Source organism: Equus przewalskii, chromosome 21 (assembly GCF_037783145.1).
Source record: "Equus przewalskii isolate Varuska chromosome 21, EquPr2, whole genome shotgun sequence".
In the NCBI taxonomy this organism is placed as follows: Eukaryota; Metazoa; Chordata; class Mammalia; order Perissodactyla; family Equidae; genus Equus; species Equus przewalskii.
The window spans coordinates 23,334,979-23,348,689 of record NC_091851.1 but is presented as its reverse complement, the minus strand read 5'-3'; the positions used below and the strand labels follow the sequence as shown (position 1 = coordinate 23,348,689).

The 13,711-nt window shown below is 55.3% G+C and overlaps 1 protein-coding gene and 1 long non-coding RNA gene across 6 annotated transcripts in view; one reads left to right on the top strand and one right to left on the bottom strand.

Moving 5' to 3' along the window:
- The window catches only part of NOL4L (nucleolar protein 4 like), a 124,762-nt gene that overhangs the window by 79,843 nt on the left and 31,208 nt on the right, over positions 1-13,711 (top strand). The window contains exon 1 of one of the 5 annotated variants that reach the window (XM_070589119.1): positions 7,342-7,586. The exons of the other annotated variants lie outside the window; for them this stretch is intronic. The gene's annotated coding sequence lies outside the window, so the exon portion shown is untranslated. Of the gene's footprint in view, positions 1-7,341; positions 7,587-13,711 lie in introns of those variants that run through there. 5 annotated transcript variants of the gene reach the window in all.
- Positions 48-7,686, bottom strand: LOC103554277 (uncharacterized). The gene is made up of 5 exons (XR_011531069.1): positions 7,545-7,686; positions 2,944-3,365; positions 1,977-2,044; positions 1,559-1,634; positions 48-543 (listed from the first exon to the last, which is right to left on the bottom strand). It is a non-coding gene; the product is annotated as an uncharacterized lncRNA (long non-coding RNA).

The following is a 13,711-nucleotide window of genomic DNA, read 5'->3' as shown; positions in this document are numbered from 1 at the left end:
AAACTTCCATTGAAGTATAACATGCACACAGAAATGAGCACGTACTGTTAAGTGGACAGCTTAGCAAATCTTTACAGACCGAACCCACCTCCTGCGACCAGTTCTCAGATCAAGACACACAATGTTGTCAGCACCCGGAAGACTCCTTTTGCCCCCTTCCGGTCACTGCTCCCCAGCAAGGGTGACCACTCTCCTGACCTCTCATAGCCTAGATTGGTCTGCCTGTTGCAGGACTGTATCTAAATGGAATCATACAGCGGTGCTCCGCTGCTCACAAGCACAGTGAGAGTCATCCGTGTTGTGGCCTGCGTCCTTGGCTTACTCCGTTCCACTGCTGAGTAGTGCCTCACAGCGCACATGCACCGCAGTCATCCGTTCCCCACGGATGGACACTCGGGGAGTGTCCCAGTTGGGGCTGCTGTGCCCATGCCAGTGTGTGTTCTTTAGGGACCATCCGTACTGGTTTTTGTTGTGCACACAGCTGGGAGCAGAAGTGCCGGGCTGTGGCCGGCCTTGGCTTTTTGGCTGAGTCTCCCCAAAGGTCTAGGAAAGAAGGAAGGGAGAAAAGGGCATCACAAAGCGTGGTCAGTGTTGAGGATGGCATGCTTAATTCAGAGCTCCGTCGCAGACCTCAGGGCTGCGTTAGACAGTGGGCAGGACAGGGCCCTGAGTGACACAGTGATGGGTCCCTACGGTGTGCAGGATGCTGCCAGGGACTCTGTCACCTAAGAGTCTGTCCTAGCCCCTGAGAGCTCCCAGTCCAGTTGGGAAAATGAGGTATAATGCAGGAAACGGGATGTACCACAGGCGCATTAAGTGACAGAAGACTAACAGAGACTTGTCACCAGAGCCAGCTGGGTGGCCTGTGAGATTGGCATTCTGAGTTCAGAGGGGCCAAGATTTGGCAGGAGAGGAGGGTGTCTCTGTTGATGGCCCAAAGCATCTTTCCACCTAGTGAACACCCATGCATCCTTCAGTGGCCCACTTAAATGTCACCTCCTCAATGGAGCCCTCCAGGATCCACTATGTCCTTCTCACATGCTGAGTTCTTCCTTCCTAGAAGGTCCGACAACTGTCAGGTACAAACTGAATATACATCCTATGATCAGAAACTGCGTGGTCATTTGTTTACTCTCTTTCTCTTGTGCTGGCCTGCAGGCTCCAAGTGGGCAGACCTGTATCCGTGTTGTTCATTGCTGTGTCACCTGCACTCACAGTGCCTGGCGTGTGGTGGGGCATTGATACACATTTGTAAAAAGGACATGTGCCTGAAAGCGCGCATGATCAAAGGCATGGAGGGTGTCATGCACGGGTGACTGGGGCACAGGAGAGGTGAGTCTGTCTGAAGCAGAGTTCACAGTTTGAAACAGAAGGCTGTAGGGCCAGCAGGGCCGTGGAAGGCCTTGAACACCAGGCCAGAGAGCTGTCACTTGATTCTGCCAGCAACTGGGAGTCATTGAAAGTTTGGGGTAGGAGAGTGACATGAACAGAGAGTAACTGATGACATTTTAAAGCAACATGTTTCTGAAAAGGAGATTGATGAAATTGTAATTTTTACCTTTTGTCATGGTTGTTAGGAAAGTGTCTTTCAGCAAGTCAGGCTCTTTTAGTTATAGTCATCACGGGAAATTTATCTAAATAGAGAAGAAATGAGGAAACGGTATTGGACAGTTTCTCCTAGATTTCAGCAAAAGTGTCAAACTGACTGTGAGGTTGCAGCCAGCGGTGCAAAAGCCAGTCAATGTGAATAAATGGATAAGCTGAGCTCCAACCCACCCCACAGATGAGGGATTTTGCAGTCAGGCAGGTGTGAAGCCCTCAGTGCCTTTATCCCTGCTCCTCTTTCTGCTGGGATGCCCTCCCCACTTGCCACCTGTCACTCTCCTCCTGCCTTCTTTGGTTCAGAGTAGATGTCACCTCTTCCAGGAACCCTCCCTCGCAGCCCCTCAGGCAGACACGTCCCTCCTTTCTCCAACCTTGTGCTGCTCCTCTTTGCTGGGCATGGGCTCCGCTGTCTGCATTATGCGGGATGCAGGCACAGTTCCTGGCGGGTGGAGGGAGTGTGAGCCGCACCAGATACTAAAGTATATTCTAGAGCTATCATATTGGGACAGGAATAGACAGAGCGATAGAATAGAATAGACAGGTCCAAAAATAATGGCAAGTTAGTGTACTATAAAGACAGCATTTCCAATCAGTGGATAAAGATGAGTTATTTGAAAGATGGTATTTGGACAACTTGCATAGCCATTAAAAAAACAAGCTAGATTCTCCCTTCACTACTTAGATGGAGATAAATTACAGATGGAATCAAGATTTCAATGTAATGAAGCTGTTATTGCTCTAAGGAAATATGAGTGAATTACTTTTATAATCTTGGAGTGGAAAAAACCTTTGTTTTGACCTGAAACCCTAAAATCCTAGAGAAAAAAAGTTAATGGGATGATATAAAAATGTAAAATAACCATATGGCAAAAAAATAATCCCCTCATAAACAAAATAAAAAGGCCACAAAAAGAGAACCTATTGCACAATATATGACAAAAAATTAATTTCCTTCACTTCCAAAGAGTTCTTACAAAAAAACCCAAACAAAACCAAACCACCAACCCAAATAGAGAAATGGGCAAAGGATAGGAAAAGGTTTTTCAAAAAAAAAAAAAAAGAAAGAAATACAAGTGATCAATAAATAATGATATACACAAATACTTGCTCACATTCCCAAATGAAGAGGGGAAAGGAAAGCAAGAGACTCCGTTTCACCTCCAAGATTGGCCAAGATAACAGAGATTGCTAATGGTAAGCACTGGCAAGTGTCTAGCCAAATGAGAACTGCCCCATACTGCTGGTGGCAGAGGAAACGTACAGGATTTGTGGAGAGGGGTGTGACCACTACTGTGAAAATTTAGAATCCTGATGATGACGATAAAAGCTACCATGTACCATGTACTCCCTCTGGGGAAGAGATCGAGCTGTCTTTTATGACCTCCCCTCAGAAGTCGTACACCCTCATTTCCACAACATCGCGTCGCTTCCGCAGCCCTATTCACTGGGACAGAGAGCTAGGGCGTGGTACCAGGAGGTGAGCGTCATCGAGGGCCATCTTGGAGGCCGGCTGCCACAGGTTCTAATTTCGAAGGGCAAATGTTGGTGTCAAATACTACATTAAACACTGTCTCATTAGCGTCTTTGTAGATGAGGAGACCGAGGCTGAAGTGGGGAGGTCTAAGTGTGCTGCCCCAGGTTACTTGTCTAGTGTCAGAGCCAGAATCTCAACCGGTCCCATTTGGCTGGAGTCTTTCTGTTTGACCTCACCGGTCTCCTTGCTGCCACTCTTGCTTCCTTATAATCGTATCTCCTCTGATCTAAAAACATAATTCAGATTGCATCATTTCCTCATTCAGAATAAAATCCGAAAGGGGTAAAAGGGCACATGTGTACCTTGCCGCATGGTAATTAGTGTTAAGGTGGTGAACATGATGTGGTCTACCCAGAAATTGAAATACAGTGATGTACCTAAATGTATATAATGTTATAAACCATTGCCTCAATTGAAAACAAAGAATAAAATCCACACACCTCACGGGGGTGTGCAAGGCTCTGCTGGCTTGGCCCTGCATCCCTCTCACCCTCATCTCCTCCCACCCTCTCCCGGGCCACCAGGCTCTGGCCACACAGGTCACCTTTCTGTTCCTCAGACATGCCAAGCCCCTTCCCACCTTAGGGCCTTTGGACCAGCTGTTCCCTCTTCCTCGAAGACTGTACCCCTGGGCCTTCACCCAGCTGTCAACTTCTGCCATTCTGGGGTCAGGGCACATGTTGGCTTACTCCCGGGAGGGGCCTTCCCTGACCACTCAACCCAGAGCCCACCCTTGTCTCCACCCTCAACCCCTGTCTCCACTCCACTCCTCCCTTCCGCCCATCCTCTGCCTCATCTTCACCCCATCTCCGCCTCTCCTTGCCTCCAGAATCCAACCAAGATTCAGACATTGCATTTAGTTATTTCTCTTTCATCTCATGATTTAGAACAGTCAAATTAATGACAATGACTCTTTTGAAGAGTTCAGGACAGTCCTGTTGTGGAGAGCCTCTCTTTCCGGATTTCTTGTCTGGTCATCTCTTCATGATCAAATTCAGGTTAAGCACCTTGGTGGGCATCATGAGATGGGGAGAACACAACGTGTGCCGTTTCCTCGTATTGCATCCCTTCAGGTGGTGAGCACCTGGTGTCAGGTGGCCCCACTATGGGGGCTGCTGAATTTGACCACTTGGTTGCGGGGTGTCTGCTAGATCGCTCCATTTTGCGGGTCCATGTTCCCCTCTGTCATTAATAAGTAACTGTAGGGATAAATGAGTTTTTAAATGCTTTGAGATGCTTGAACAGCATGCACTCTGGTCACACTAAGATCCTATTATTCCTGACAAATCCATGGTTCCCATGGCTAGATCCCCACATGTGAAGCACTGTCCACTTATAAAAGCACCCACTGTTTGCAGAGTCTGAAGGGGACCTGAAGGCAGTAGGTCCCCCATGAGCAGACAGGAGCAGCCTTCTCTGCTATGGTCTCCCACCGGACTGCGGCCGGGAGAAGGGACACATCACTGGGAGAATTAGTGGTCAAGAAACTAAGTCATGCCATTCCTCCTTGGGACCCGTGCTGTGGCCACTTTAAGGATCGAGGGAGTTGTCCAAAGGCACAAGGACACTGAAAGCAACCTACACAAGGTTACTCTAGGAGTGGCAGCTCCTGCAGGAATAAGGATCCGGGAGATTTCTGCAGGCTTCAGCACACATGAAAACTCACCTAATTTGCAGTGCCGCTAAACAGCCAGGTTTCTCCAGGGCTCCCAGCTGCTTTCTGTGGGTTGCGAGGGGCTGGGGCTGTTTTATCTCAGGGATGGTAAATGAGTTCGCATTTCGTGCCTGGAGAAAAGCACTGCTCTGCCCTCCTGGGCGGTACTGGCTCTCTGTTATTAGTCAGAGAAGAGGCAGGTCATCCGGGCTGAATTCCACCTTTGAACTTCAGCTGGATTCAGCTTTATGTTTCAAGCTTAGATGTCCACCACCGCTGTGAGATAGTGACTCAGGCCAGGAGAAGTCAAAGGTCTCTAGAAATACGGTGGGAAGAGATGGGAAATCCAGGGCCTGGGCTATCTCATTTTCAGAATGAGGAAGGACAATTCTCGTGTTGGAAACACCCACATTTCCCTGGATGAACTGAAGAGTCGTGGGCCCCTAATTAATTCTAAAATTCGTTATTGGGCACCAACATGTGTGGACGTTCCGGTAGGGAAGCCTCCACACTGTCCTGTGCCCCAGAGGATGAGGTCTCATGGAGAAGATCTCAGAGAGAACACTGGGAAGAGCGAATCGGTTGGAAAACACATTTGATTTCAGGGATAAAAGGTGCTAATGAGTAACATGCTCCCACCCTCTTTTAAAAAGAAAGTGTGAGTTTTATATTGACAGTAAAATCTTTAGCATGTGCGGAAGGAAGTCTGTGTGCCTGCCGTTAATTTGATGCGTTGTCATCTTTTTATTTTTTTTGATGGGCGAGTACTGGGCTCTGAACCTGTGGTGGTGTACTTTCCACTCGCACCTGCAGAGGGAGCCTTGTTTATCTCGGATTGTTCACAATGCGAAGCTTTCAGTGGAAGAAAGAAAAAGGCTTTTTACAGAAAAAAAGTTGGAGGGTTAAAGGCAGTCTGTTTCAAAATTGCAAACAATCGCGGTGGCTGTCTCCTTTTCTCTTCTGCTGGTTCCACTATGAATGAGTTGTAGCGTAAAGTCGGTAGAAATTGCCCTTCCTCTTCGGATGCGACCGGAGGAATCAGGAGGTGGGATCGTTATTGGGTTTTGTTTTGTTTTTTGGCCACGTCTCCACAGGATTCCACGAGGGCAGCTCCCCGTTCCTATTAAAGCACAAGCTTTTTCTGAAGGCTAATCTGTTGTCACGAAGGGTGTGAATTTGGGGAGGGGGCATGTGCCCCTGATCCATCTTCGTCCGGGTCTAATTCCGCGGTTCACGGACGAGCGCCTTACGTTTCAGGCTGAGTCTGAGGTTGCTCGCAGGTCCAGGGTCCCCCACCCCCTACCCCGCGACGCCCCTTGCCGCCTTCTCCTGCGCCCCAGGCGGACGAGGTCGGTCTGCGCCAAGGACGGCATCTATGATCTGTGTGGGTCTTCCCCCTCCTGCGATGCTGGGTCTCCGCGGACAGTGCGCGCCCAGGTCTGGGATGGAGCAGCATTCTTGATATTATCCTATTACTTTACAACTGTAGCTAGCGCGCCGTGAGGAGCCTGCCCGTGTGGTCTGGAGGAGCACAATGACCCGCAGGAGGGGTGAGGGACCGGGAGGGAGCCGGGAGCGAGCCGGCGGCGGGTGCTCGGCATCGCTGAAACGTTTGGGTCGGACAGGTGAGCCGAGCCTGGGCTCTTAGGCGCCCGCCCTTGGGAAGGAGGGGAGCTGGGGAGGGTGTAAACTAAGTGGTGGGAAAGAGACAAAGGAAGAGTGAAGAGGCGAGACGGTGCGGAATAGAGGGAGGGGGAGGGGAGAGGAGGGGGCACCGAGTGGGCAGCGCGCCGTGGAGCTCGAGCTTGAACTTGATCAAGAAGAGGGGGGCCCTGAGGTGGGGGTGGAGGGCCGGGCAGAGAGCCGGCCACGTGCCTGGCATTACCAGGCCTGGGCCTCGCTCCGACCGCCCGGGGGCCCAGCCCCCCGGCCCAGCAGCCCCGCCCAGCGGGGACCTGCGTCCCCAGGGAACCAGGAGACGCGCGGTGGTCGAGGGCTGCCCGAAGGCCCCGGGGCGCCGAGAGTTCCTAATGGTGCCTGAGTCACTTTCTTTGGGCCAAGTCTCTCCTCTTCTGGCCTGAACGCGGAGATCTGGCCGGGTGCCCCCCAACCCCCACCTCCGGACCCGAAGACTGCGGCCTCCGGGAGCCAGGGGCGGGCACAGACCCCACCGCCTTCTTTCCCGGGCTCAGCCCCCGGCAAGGATCTTCCTCGAAGCGCTTCCCCCTTAAGAGCGCTCTCCCCCCGAAGAGCGCACCGCGGCGCGTCCAGCGCGCCCTCATCCCTCCCCCCCACCTGGCCCAGCGCCCCCTCCTTTCTCCTCCCCCCCCCCCGCCTCTCCCTCCTTTCTCCTCTCTCTGGGTGCCTCCTTTTCCTCTCTCCCCCTCCCCCCGTGCCCACTCCTCCCTCTCACCCGCCCCTCCACCTCCTTCTCCTGCTGCTCCTCCTACTCCCCCAGCGTGCACCCTCCCTGAGCTCCCCTCCCCCCGGCCCCCGCCCCGTGCCCGGTCCCGCCCCCCTCCCCCGCCTCCCCGTGCCCGGTGCCCCCCTCCCCCTTCCTCCCTCCGGGCCGCGGCGCCGCCGCCGCTGCCGCCGCCGCTCGCCTGGGCCCTCCCCCTGACCACCCCCGCCCCCGGGCCGGGCCGTGACGCGCCGCGGCGGTGCCAGCCCCTCTCCCCGGGCGGCCGCGGCGGCAGCAGCAGCAGCAGCAGCTGGAGCTGTGGGGCTGTCACCGCCGCCCGCCCTGCTCACTCGCGGAGCCCGACCGCCGTCTCCGCCTCGTCTCCCGCCCAGGTACGGAGTCCGGCCCGGATCCCCGCAATCGGGCCGTTTCCGGGCCCCCGGCCGCCGCCCCCCTCCTCCTGCCCCTGCCGCCGGCCGTTGAGCTGCGGTTAGGGGGGTGGGGGGCTAGGGGGGTTCCGGGGAGGGGAACGCGGGGGAGCTTCCTGCGCCGGGGCTGAGGAGGGGGGCGCGGGGAAGCGGCTGCGCCCTGGGCGGAGTGGGCTGGCGCGGGGGGTGGGTGAGTGTGACGGAGGGGGGTGGGCAGTGAAGGCTGCACTCTGGGGGCCGCGGGGTGCCCGAGAGGTGTGCCTGGCCCGGAGTGTAGGGGGCCGCTGGGCGCACCCCACTCCCGGGCCGTGCGCGCCGCTGGTCCTGGGGGGCGGTGATTGTGTGCGCCGCGCCGCGGTATTGTGCGGCGGCCACACGGTTTGCAGCGGGCTCGGCACCGCGTCCCGGGGAGGAAGGCGTTCGCGGGCGGCGGGGCGGGGGCCGGTCTCGGGTTGCCGCCACGGCGGCCGCCGAGAGAAGGGAAGTGGACTGTGTTTGGGGATGTGAGGACGGGAAGCGTTGAGTGGCAGGGAGGGGCTGCCTGCCTCGGCGCGGGGAGTTGAGACGAGGTTTGCAGAGTTGAGCCCACTTCGGCAGGCCCCTGTCCCTCCTCCGAGCGCACCGGGTGCCCCTCTCAGGTGGATCGTGCGAGCAGAAGCCGGGGCCGTCGGCGGCCCGTGGCGAAGGGGCATTCCTTAGTGAAGAGGGCACAGGGGGCGGGGGCGGCTCTCCAGAGTGAGGGCGCGCGCTCTGGTTAAGTTGGATTTACGCCGCCGCTCTCCACTGGGTCTTCCAGGGCCGGACACTTTGTCGGGGGCGGGGCGGGGCGGGGGAGTACGCTGCGCATTTTTATTCCAGCCGCTCGGGCTCCGAAGGGACGCCCCTGCTTCCTCCCACCTGGAGCTGCGTTTGCCCGAGTCCGGTCGCCCCTACCGGGCCGCGCTTCCTGGGGGAGGTTCTCATTAAGCCTCGCTAATTAGCATTATTCCTGGAGAAAGGTTAAGGTTAGACCGTCCTTTTCCTTATAGGGAGGCCCACCTCCTCCTCCCCATTCCCTTCTCCGTCCCTCCTCCCCAAGAGCACAAAAGCACAGAAAGAAAGTGTGAAGAGGCGCAGATCAATGGAGAAGCCACAAACCCATTAATTCAAATGGAACCTTCCCCCCCCCCCAAAACATTGATTTTTCTTTCTGTCTGCTCTGAGGGGAGATTAATAACCTCCTGATTTCACCTGAAATGGTGTTTGGACTCTGTGATTTCCTCCTCTTTCTGAGAAGGATTGTGGCTTGAAATAGATTCTCCCTTGAGATAAAGCCGTACTTATCCCAGAATCAGCTGGAAGCCCCAGCCGGGCCCCTGGCCTACCAGGTGGGGAGTGAGGAGGGGTGCTGGGGCTCTCACAGTTCCTCTGGGGAGAGCCATGTGTGTGATGGGACCAACGGCATGGCCTTGTCCCCTGCCTCTGGTCTGGGAGGAAAGACCCATTTATGGCCTAGGCCCCGGTGGTAGTTCAGCCCCCAGGTAGTAAATTACCCCTTCATTGGAAAACCATTAGGGCCTAAATGTGTCCTTGAATACTATCAAGTCCCTGTCTAATCCGGGTTCCAGCTGGGCTAGTTTTATGGGGAGGGTTGTAAGACAGCACCTCCTCCCACACCCGCTGCACCAGGGCTGGTGACACAACCCCATTCAGCACCTTCCTGTGGGACACCGGGAGCAGAGCACCCCAGGGCCCTCCTCCCAGCTAGGACGGCTGATTTGGGGAACTTATTTGGCCCCAGCCACCCTAGGGCCGCGTGGCGCTGGACTGCCCTGAGTTGCTCAAGAACTTTTTTGTCTTGTCTGGGTCTTTTTCTTGGAAGGAAACTCCTGCAGGGCATCGGTTTAGCGTGGTTCCTCCCCAGCCGTCCTTTTAGCTGGAAGAAGCCTGTCTGCAGAAGCTCATCTCTCCAGCCTCCCTTTTAAAGAGACCCCTGTTAATGGCAGGGCCTAGCTGGGGTATCCGTGAGGCCCTCGTGGTCAGGAGTGCTGGGAAAACAGCCAGTTTGCCTTTGCTTAGGGAACAAAAGCCCGTTTTTACACTCGATACACTAGTAGGAAGGTACTGATAATGCTCACTCCCAGCATGCAGGCATCCATGACAGCAGGGACGACAGAGCATCCCCATGTTTATGTGCCTGTGTGTCTGACAGCCCCTGTGTGTGTCTGTGCGTGTGTGTTGTGTGTGTGTGAGAGAGAGAGAGAGATAATACCTACAGTATGGTAGGTGATTGGCTATGTCACTGTCCTCTCTACTTCACATTTCCCAGAAAAGCTTGTGCTTGTGTGACTAGTAAGCAGAGGAGGTATGTTAGCAGGAAGGAGTGGAACCGTGGAGGGAGTGTCCCCAGGAGGCTGGCCTCCTCCCCTGGTGGCCAGGTGGTCTTGGGGTGGAGCATGAAGTGGCAGCCTTGGGACCATGCAGCTCTCGGGAGCTGTGGCTCAGACACCCTAAGACTTCATTTGTGCAGTCCCTTCACACCGGGGATTTGAACCCTTGTTGCTGTATATCCGGGGGGGGGGGTTCCTCTTCTATTAATAAGCCATCTGATGAACTGAAGTGGTTAAGTTGGGGTCAAATGCGGTTCACTACCTTCTTGGCATGCTCAGAAGGCTGTGTGTGTAATGCTCGCTGACATGGAGACAAGGGGAGGAATTGCCTCGCACTGAAGAATTTCCAGGGCCTGGCAGGGGCCTGCAGGTATTCCAGAAGGAGGCGCTCTCTGTCTCCCTCTTGGTGCCCGCCTCCTTGGGGTAGAGCTGGCGCTGGGGCAACTGCCCTAGCCTGGTGGTCTTTCTAGCAGGAGCTTCAGCCTCTCAGCAGACAGACCCGGGGCTGGACAGAGAGGGATCTGTTTTCCTGCCTGGCCCAGAAACACACCCCGCACATCCCTGGCCCCTCCCCGTCCTCGGAAACACACACCCAAGGCTCCTGGTCAGGGCTTAGGGCTTACAATTGCACTAAATTCTCAGCAAATCCTCCTCCTTTTCTTTCTCAAAGCAAGGGGTAGAGATAGAGTTACAGCTCTGAGGAAAGGCCTGGAAAATGTTGTGTGAGGCACACCCCAGGATCCCTGTCCCGGAGGATGCAAATGGCTCAACTTCAGAGGCACCAGGAACCCAGTTCCTGGAGAAATTGACCCCAGTTGTAAAATAATCAGGTTACTGATAGCACCTGCCGTAGTTGCACGCCATGGATACCGCGCTTCCACCATTTCCCCTCCGCTCTCCCATTTTCTCCTCCTCCTGGGCTGGGCAGTGGTTGGTGCTAGCTTGCCTGCAGAGGAGGAAGGGCCTCAGAACCTGGGTGGAGAGAAATTGAACCTGCCCATGAATTTTGGACTGCAGATAAGAGCAGGGAGGGTCTGGTCGGCTCTTCTCCTTCTGCCCAGAGTCAGGGCTCCCAGATTGGGGTGTGTCCCAGGGGCTGGCTGGGTGCTGCCTGCCTGACCTCCCCCCAAACTCTTGAGGTCCCTTTTCAGAAGGGCACTTGGCCCTCTCACCCTGTGACCCACAATGGCTCAGGCCCTTTGGTACCGAATAAATGGTGGACTTTATCGACAGGTGGGCAAGGCTGCAGGCTTCAGGGTATCCAAGGGCAGAGGTAAGAGGAGCCAGGGGCAGCTGGCTGGCCGGTCACGTGGAGTTGGAGGGGGAGGGGGCCCCAAAAGTAATGGATTGCACGCTCTTTTATTCTCTAATGAAAATTTCATTGAAGTTTGTTTACAGAGAGAGAGAAATTAGTAGACCAAATTCCCTTGAGATTCCAGAAGGCAAAAGCAAGAAGTGCCCGCCTTGTGACCTCTGGGTGAGCACGGGGAGCACCCTAGGTCCAGGCACAGGCCTGAGGCCCTGCCACCGCCAACCTGCCCTGGCCGCCTCTTGCAGGTCCCTCTGGACTTGCATGTGTTTCCCCCTCTGCACTGTGGTTGATGAGCTCTGAACTGTGTGTGCTGCTAATTGCCTGGTTAATTAGCCGGCTCCTGGAGCCCGGGCTCGCTGTGGCTGGGTGCAGTTACAGTCGGCCCTCTGAGCTGGGGGCTCTCCTCTGGCAGGTGGGGTGCAAAGGGGTCTTGGGAAGCCTCTCCCAGGTCAGCCCTGAAAGTGAGGGGTGGAAGCTGTCTGTGTGAATTTGATCGGAACTTACTCAGTGTTTTCTCTCTTTTTTTTTTTGTTAGGTTTAATAGACTTGATTTCCCACTTTAAAAAAGTTGCTGTAGCAGTAGTATCAAAATCTTAGAACCACTGACCACGAAGCGGGGATTCACGTGGCAGAACCCTTCCATCTCGTCAGTAGATAACCAGGGACGGGGTTCCACCACCCCCTTCTCTCTCAGCACTTAGATGCGGGTCAGCTTTTTTAGCTGGTCTCCTTTCATAGGATAACGAGGTCTTGGAGGAAGGGATCCCTTCCCTAGTCATCTGTGTCACCAGCACATAGTAGATGCCCAATAAACGCACGCGAGAGTGAGCGGGCGTGTGTGTGGGTGTGTGTGTAAATATAGCTTCATCTCCCGTGAGTTCTCTTTCAGTCCCCTCTTGAGATGCTTTGTCGTTAAGGAATCTGGTTCTTTCGATTGAAGGGAGGAAGTGTGGTGAGGCGGCGCCTTGGGGTGGTGGCACTGTGATGTGGGCTCTGGGCACAGACCGCCTGGGTTCCGATCCCAGCTGTGGTGCCCTTGGGCAGCTGGGGCAGGTCTCCGAGGGGCAGGTGCCAGATCTGGAGCTAGGCCTGACAGGGGGTGCCTGCTTTTTTTATGGAGCTGTTGGGAGGAAATCTCATAGAACTCTTGCCCCAAAGCCGCTTGTGTGTGGGCACTGGATGCTTTTCTAGCCGCTGATTGCGATTCAAAGTAAAATTTGGCCCACCTCTTCCCAGCTGGACCTGTTAGGGCAGGGAGGGGTAGAAGGGGGTCATTTTGGTGGACAGTTAAGTGATCTGAGGCAGAGAAACCCTCGGCGCTACATGGGGTGGCTGGCAGCTGCAGGAGGGAGGCTGCAAGGCCACACATTGCTGCCAGCCTGCCAGCCAGGGTCCGGGTTTCATATGGTCTCCGTTCAAGAACCATGTGCCATGGGACCAAGTCCTTAATTGTCAAGCTAATGCCACATCCTCATTAAACACCAGTATCATGCCAGGCAACTCAGCCAATTCAACGAGTCTCGCTGGCCTTGTGGGGGGTCCAGAGAACATACAGCCTGGTCCCCACTCTTGGGAGGACTTAAGGTTTTCTGGGGAAAGACAGGGCAGAGATCCACAGTGTGTTGACATGCTACAGCTGAGGGGTCTGTGGCTGGCTGCCTGCCGGTCCGATGGTCCGGGCGGAGAGATGGTGTGCGAGGAAGGACGGAGCCTGAGCTGGAGCTGATGGAGAAGGGAGCGTGTACGTTTGGGATCCGGGTCGTGGAGCGCCCCGTAGAGTGGGCATGCCAGGTGAGAGGGACAGTGCCAGCAGAGGCGTGGAGGAGGGACCCAGCAGGGTGTGTCTGGGCCTCAGGATCACACACATCTGGCTCTGCCACCTGTTAGCTCGTGACCTTGGGCAAATGCCTAAGCCCTTGGAGCCTCAGTTTCCTTATCTGTAGAATAGGGCTGATAGCTGTACCTGTGGTGGGGGTGGAATGGGATGATCTCACGGGAGCACTTGGTGCTTGATAACCTTTGGCTTCTGTCATTACTGTTTTAAACTTGGCCGAGTGAGGCTGGAGTGTGGGAGCCTTCACTGATGCAGCCAGAGGCTCCTCAGTGAGAACTGTGCATTTAGTGGAACACTCCACAGACCTGAGACAGCCCTGCCCGGGGTTACGTGCGCCTTGGAAGGAGACATTCCCATGTGGCTTCACTGCCCCCAGCTCACGTACCCCTGGCCACAGCAGCCTCCTGGCAACTCCTCACACCCGCCAGCAAGTCCTGGTGCCCGAACTCTCCCTTCATAGACCCCCACACGTCCTGCAGCCTCTGCTTGGGTGCTCCCTAACAGTGAGGCCCTTCTTGGCCCCCTGGCCAACACAGCCCTGCAGGTCCCTCTCTCTTACTCTGCCTTGTTCTGC